General features: G+C 48.4%; 1 protein-coding gene across 2 annotated transcripts in view; it reads left to right on the forward strand.

Moving 5' to 3' along the window:
• RARS2 (arginyl-tRNA synthetase 2, mitochondrial) overlaps window positions 1–6,933 on the forward strand; it is an 86,821-nt gene that overhangs the window by 50,455 nt on the left and 29,433 nt on the right. The window lies entirely within an intron of this gene.

Raw genomic sequence — 6,933 nt, forward strand, 5'->3', positions numbered from 1 at the left:
CCTATGAGGAAAGGTTGCGGAACCTGAACCTGTTCAGCCTTCAAAAGAGAAGGCTAGGGGGGATCTTGTGGCCTGTTATAAACTGGTTAGGGGGGATCAGCAGGCGCTGGGGGAGTCCCTGTTCCCCCGAGCACCGCAAGGAGTGACCAGGAACAATGGTCACAAGCTGGCGGAGGGAAGGTTTAAGTTGGACATCAGGAGGTGCTACTTCACGGTCAGGGCGGCTAGAGTCTGGAACCAGCTTCCAAGTGAGGTGGTGCAGGCTCCCACCTGGGGGTTTTTAAGAGGAGGTTGGATGACCACCTTACTGGGGTTGTTTGACCCCAGTGCTCTTCCTGCCATGGCAGGGGGTCAGACTAGATGATCTGCTCAGGTCCCTTCCGACCCTAGAAACTATGAAACTATGAAAAACAGAATATTATAATAGTCATACATTTTCTATTGTGTTCTGTCAGTTACACCTTCAGCTACAACCTGAAGGTAGGGGAAAAGGATCTTAAAAAAATCTTGAAATCTGAATGCAGCCCAACCTAATAAACATGCTGAAAGGGTGATTTATTACAATGCATGTTTTCAGAATGCTCTTTTGGTTGGATTTTGCTTTCATTAAGATTCTGAAAGTGAACTTGATTCAGAATCTAATAGGTGGCTTCTAGTAGTAGAAATAACATGCATCCCTTGCTGGAGAAGGCCAAAGCTTTCCCTTGTGCGAAAATGCAGTTCTTGGACTGAATGGGCAAGTGAGTACGGGGAGATGCAGATTGTTTTCCCCTGCACCAAAAAATTAATCTGGTCTGCTAATTTCACAATGGGCTCACACATGTGTGATTCTTTAGCATTTTCCCAAATCTCTTGCTGGTTTAGATAAGAAATATATTTAGGATTTTGATTCATTCTTCTCAAACCTGTTTCATGTATGAACTAGCTTTTGATTTTTACTCCCCGAATTTCTAACAGTGGTCATTACTATTGATCGCATTTATATGCAAAGACCAGAGACCCTCAGTGAACTCTTTTAATACAGTCTGATAGCCTGTCTCTGTCGGCTACTAGAAATAGCAGAATGTAGATTTATGGTGCTTTAGAGAATGATTCCAGCTCTTGCTTTGGAGATGTGCAGATGAAAATTTCTGGATTGTAAAATGTTCCAGGTCCCTATTTTTAAAGGTAAATGTAGCAAATGTTATGAGGCTTTTCAGCAATGATTCCTGCACAGGTTGCTACAGAGTGTGAACTGTAATACAGAGCTTGAACAACACTTTGCTGTGCATTAGGGTGAACTTGGTGGTTGTTTGTAACACTGGTACTGTAGGCTGTTAACTGGTCATTGTCACAGGATGATAGCTTTAAATAAATCCAATTACTGGCTCAGTCACAAGTGTGCTAAGGTGTTTTGCATTCTACCCATTATGTATTATATGCACATTGCTTGTACAGGAAAATAGCTTCTAGTTTCCAAGGTATTCGCCTTCTCTGTCCTTTAACAATCCAGGTTTATTTTTTCCTTTTTCTTGGGCTTCCTCAGTATAATTGGTAGATTCTGGACTTGGACAACTAGAAATTGTACTTTTCTGTAGGATTATACACAATGATTAAGCTTTCTGGATTTTATTTCCCCTTTTTCCCATTTGCTTTTCTCTCTTTCTTTTCTCTGTCTCTCTTTTCTTCCCCCCTTTGGGGTGACTGAGTGACAGAGCTTGCTCTGTGTGGAGCTAGTTCAGGTAACTGAGGGGTGAAATTTGGCTAGGCACCCTTATAAAAAGGCACTCCAGTGGGAAGAGAGGGCATTATGCGGAGAGCAGTTCCTCTGAGATAAGCAGCTCAGGTGTGGGACTGCCTTAAAAGGCTTTTCTCTGGGGTAGTGACTTAGGGTGGCTGATCAGTACTAGAGCAAAATATGGGGTGAGCAAAATATGGCCCACAGCAGATCCCTCAGTCCTGCCTGGCCCATGGCACATCCCGCTGCCCCTAGACACGCAGTGAGCCTGGGGAGGGGGCTGTGTGGCTGGACTCCATTTCCTGGAAATGGCTGCTTCTGACTGCCACCACTGCTGGCCCTAGCCCCATGGAGACGAGCCAAGACCTGCACAGGCAGGGCCCAAATCCCCAACTGAGTGCACAACTCTGGCCCTAGCCCCAGCCTGCCCTATGCAGGGGGTCAGGGTCCCTGCAATGCCCACTCCAGACCTGCCTGCCCCAGCCATGGTGACAGTGGCCAGAAAAAGAGGACCCAGAGCCTGTGCCAGAGCTGCCCTGTGGCTGCTCTGCACTGCCCCGCAAGGCAAGTGGGGGCTGGGGCAGCCCAGAGACAGCACTAGAGGCAGTGGCAGTGGGGTAGAGGGTACTGCAGGGGCCCCAAACCCTTGCACTAGGCAAGCCAGTGCGAGGGCTGTGTGCTTAGCCCAGGGCTTGGGCCCTGCCCACATGGGTCCCAATGGGCCTTCATGGACTCCAGCTCCAGCCCCTTTTTGGGGCCCATGTGGGCAGGGCCCAATCCTCAGCCTGCCCTGCAAAGGGAGTCAGGGTCCCTGCAGCACCCACTTTGGACCCATTCGCCTCAGCCACAATGAGTGGTGGCAGCAGGGAAAAAGCAGGACCTAGAGCCCATGCTGGAGCTGCTCTGTGGCTTCTCCCTGCTACTGCCGCCATCAGCGCCCATGCCAGCCCGCCCACATCCATGCTAGCTCCCCTCCTGCCCACGGTCCCATCCCACATAGGTTTGGTAAGCTATTGCACGGGCAGGGGGGGATGCTGACCCAGCTCGTAACAGCTCCCCAAAACTCCCTGTGTGGCCTGAGGGCCCAAATTGTTGCCCACTTCTGTGCTAAAGTGTTTGCCTACTGTCTGGTGTGGTATGTTTGCTTCTCCCCTGTGTTGTGTGTTTGCTTCTCTTCATCTCTGTCTCTTCTTCCCACCTCTGGAATGACTCAGTGACAACGCTTGCTCCAGGTGAGGCTAATTTAGGTAACTGAAGGGTGGAGCCAGGACAGCCCTATGAAAAGGCACCACCATGCCCCCCCCCGCAATCCCCCTGCAAACTTAGAGAGAAGCAAACAGAAAAGAGTTTGCCTAGGGCAGTGATTTTCACCACCCTGGGGGGCTGCAGTCTTTGTCTAAGGGGTCCTGGAAAGATGACTATGATCCATCAAAAGTATGTGAATACCCAAACTGACAATTCAAAGGAGTCTGCACCTCCACTCAATTTTTAGGGGTCTGCAGATAATGAAAACCACTGGCCTAGGAAGTTCCCCCCCGAAGAGGGAGCCAGGGTGCGGGAGATTGTGCTTGTGAGCATGTGCAAGGACCCTGGTGTGGGTGTTGGTGTGCAGGTTCTTGTGGCATGTTTTTTTCCCGCTCCCCTGCCCCTTGTCTTTTTTCTCCTTACAGCATAGGTGTATTCTGGAGCAAAGGAGGGACAAATGGAGTCTGGATCAGCTGTTGTGACTTGTGTGGGATGTATTATGTTTGTGTTCCTCCTAGATGGTCAGGAGCACTTCATCTGCACCAAGTGTAAAGCTGGGTCTGGCCTGAAGGAGAAGATTCAAAGACTGGAAGCACAGGTATCCATGCTGTATTACATCACGAATCATGGAAGATTACTTGGGTAAGAGTTATGAGAAGCTGGTACTGGGAACACCAAAGGGCAATGAGGAGAAGTGGCAGCATGTGACTACTTGAAGAAGGAGGGTACCCAGAATTAAAGAGCACCAGATTTGAAGTCAGCAACCACTTTCAAGCACTCTGTGGTGGAACTGCTGAAGAAAAGACAGACGAGAGAACAATCTGTAGGCATGAGGCAGAGGAGTCAGCAGCCTAGGGAACAGGAAGTGCCAAGCCCAAAAATAGGGGCCCTAGGGCCACTGCACCAAGAAGAAAGAGAGGAGTGGTGGTGGTTGGTGACTACCCTCTGCAGGGAGCATTGGCACCAATTTGTCATCCAGATTTGGGGGTCCAGGAAGTATCCTGCCTGCCTGGAGCCTGAATTCAGGACACCACAGAGACTGCCAGAGCTCATCCATCCTTCAGACCATTAAGCCTTCCTGCTTGTCCACGTAGGCACCAAAGATACTGCCAAGACTGACACTGAGCAGATCAGAAGTGCCTGGGAGTCTTTTGACAGGAGAATCAAGATGCTTGGAGCACAAATGGTGTTCTCATCAATTCTTTCTATGGAAGGCAAGGGTCCAGGCAGAGACCATGGTATCCTGGAAGTTAACACATAGCTGAGACAGTGGTGGCAATGTAAAGGCTTCAACTTTGACAAGGGGTGGATGTTCTCGGGAGGAGGGCTGCTATCAACAAGAACAGGACTTCGGGTCCTCTTTGAGTGTCATCTGGCTTACCTAGTAAGGAGGGCTTAATTAGGTTTCATGGCGGTGGTGATCAAAACCCTCCAGCAACAGAGCACACAGTCCAGAGAGGAAAGGACTTGAAGAAACAAGTTAACTCTGGGCCAGATAGCTACAGGACTGCAACAAGTGGAACAAAAGGAAAGCAAGTAGGTCAAAATGCAAAATATGTCTGATGCATATACACAAATGCAAGAAGAATGAGGAATAAAGAAGATGAGCTGGAAGCTGCAGCCTGTGAAAATAACTGTGATCTGATTGGCATCACAGAGACCTGGTGGTACATGTGGTATGACTGGAATGTCAACATTGAAGGCTATGCTCTGTTTTGGAAGGACAGGGTTGGGAGAAAAAGTGATGATGTTGCATTGCATGTCAAAAACGCATACATTTGTTCCCTGATCCGGGAAGAAAGAAGACAGCAAAGCAGAATGCATTTTGATGAAGAACAAAGATAAAAGATACAGCACCGATATAATGGTGGGAATTTGTTATAGGCCACCATATGAGGAAGAGGAGGTGTGGATGTAGCATTCTTCAAGCAGGTGACAAATCTATGCAAAAACTATGGGATGGCACTGATGGGACACTTCAGTTTTCTGGACATTTGCTGGAAGAACGAGGCCAAACATAAAATGTCAAGCTGGTTCCTAACTTGTGTGGAGGACAACTTTATGTTCCGGAAAGTGAAGGATACAATTAGGGGATCATCTGTCTTGGATTTTGAACTAACCAACAGGAAAAAACTGGTGGAGGATGTGAAGGTGATGGTTAGCTTGGGAGGGAGCAATCACAGTTGGATTGAATTTTAGATCCTGAGATGGGGAAAGTGTGAGGTCAGCAAAATTAGGACGCTAGATTTCAAAAAGAGAGATTTCATCTGATTCGAGCTAATACTCATGTTGTCATAGGAGGATAGAGTGAAGGATAAAGGTGCCCAGGAGGGCTGGGAGCTTCTAGAGGGCACAGTATTGGAAGGCCAACAAGAAACTGTCGTGACATAATGGAAGCACAAGAAGGATGGCAAGAGACCAATGTGGCTGCACAAAGAGATTCTCAAATGCCTTGAATGTAACAGGAATGCCTACAGGCAATGGAAGAATGGTCAGGTCACCAAGGACTCATACCAGGCAATAGGAAGAACCTGCAGGGACAAAATCTTCACGAAGGCAAAAATAAAGAATTGAGCTGCACTTGGCAAAGGAGGTTAAGGACAGCAAAAAGAGGTTCTATAAGTATGTTGGTCAGAAAAGGAGGGCAGGGGAAGCTGTGGGTCCTTTGTTAACAAGCCAAGGGGAGCTCCTAACAAAAGATGCAAAGGAGGCAGATGTACTCAACAGCTCAGTCTTCACAAAATGATTAAACTGCAACCGTACACCTAGTAAGGATTATCTGGATAAGAAAGGGGGCAAGCTGAGGGAAGAGATAACAAGAGAGAGTGTCAGTGAGCTTTTGCTGGGGCTGAATGAATTCAAAACAGCAGAGCTGGATGAACTTTGTCCCAGGGGACTGGAGGAACTGGCAGGGGAGATCTCTGAGCCCTTGGCAATGAAATTCATGAAGTCATGGGAGGTGGGCTAGGTACCAGAGGACTGGGAAAAGGCCAATGTACTGCCCCTCTTTAAAAAAGTAAAAAAGGAGGACCTGAGGAACTGTGGACTGGTTAGCCTCACCTTAATACCTAGGAAGTTACTGGAGCATGTCCGAAGGAACACTGTTTGCAAGTATCTTCAGGAGGAAAGGTTGATCACAAGCAGCCAGCATGCATTTATAGAAAACAAATCATGTCAAACAAACCTGATCTTCTTTGACAAAGTAACTGCTTGGGTAGATTATTCCTTTCACTGAACTGATTAATAAATTAAAAACCTAGGCTTATGGTTAGATAGCCTCAGTTCATCTTCACAATTCACAGAGGGAAACATTCAGGGTACATGTGGTAGTTTCTAATGAAGTAGTTTTCAAAGTAACTGTACAGAAGTTTTATGCATGCAAACTGCTCTAAAAATTGCAGAGCACAGTTTAAGAGAAACCTGGATCTGTGTAGTATCAAACTTACTCAGTTTAGGTCAAACCAATGCTTGGAACTTCTGTACACTTTTCCTGTGCAGCCCCAGGGCTGCTCTTTTCACCACCACCCCAGCACTGGGCTAATTTTTGTTCCCACCCTCACCAACGCTTGCTCCCCCCCTCTCCCTCTACCAGCCCTCTCAACCCCTATTCCATAAGCTGCTCTGGGTGCAGCTGCTTTTATTAGCATTTGTCACTGCCAGAGCCAACTGTGCAGGTCCCAGTGGGGGAAGGGGCAGGTGGTATGGGGGTGTAGGTTTGCTGGGGGGGATCCTAACCAATCCGCAAGTCATGCCTGCCCTCCCAACCCACTGGTGGGTTGTGCTGGCCCCTCCCACTCCAACCGTAGGTGGCACCTGCTCCCCCACCCCTTGCAGATTGCGCCTGCCCCACCCACCCCACCTGCAGGTTGTGCCCTCGCACCCCATCCCCAGTTTGCGCCAGCCCTCCCCTTATGGGTCATGCCTCCCCCACAACCCCTGGCGGATCCCCCAATCCCCTTCAGCCTGCTGGA

Source organism: Gavialis gangeticus, unplaced genomic scaffold (assembly GCF_001723915.1).
Source record: "Gavialis gangeticus isolate Ggan-Ray unplaced genomic scaffold, GavGan_comp1, whole genome shotgun sequence".
Classification (NCBI taxonomy): Eukaryota; Metazoa; Chordata; order Crocodylia; family Gavialidae; genus Gavialis; species Gavialis gangeticus.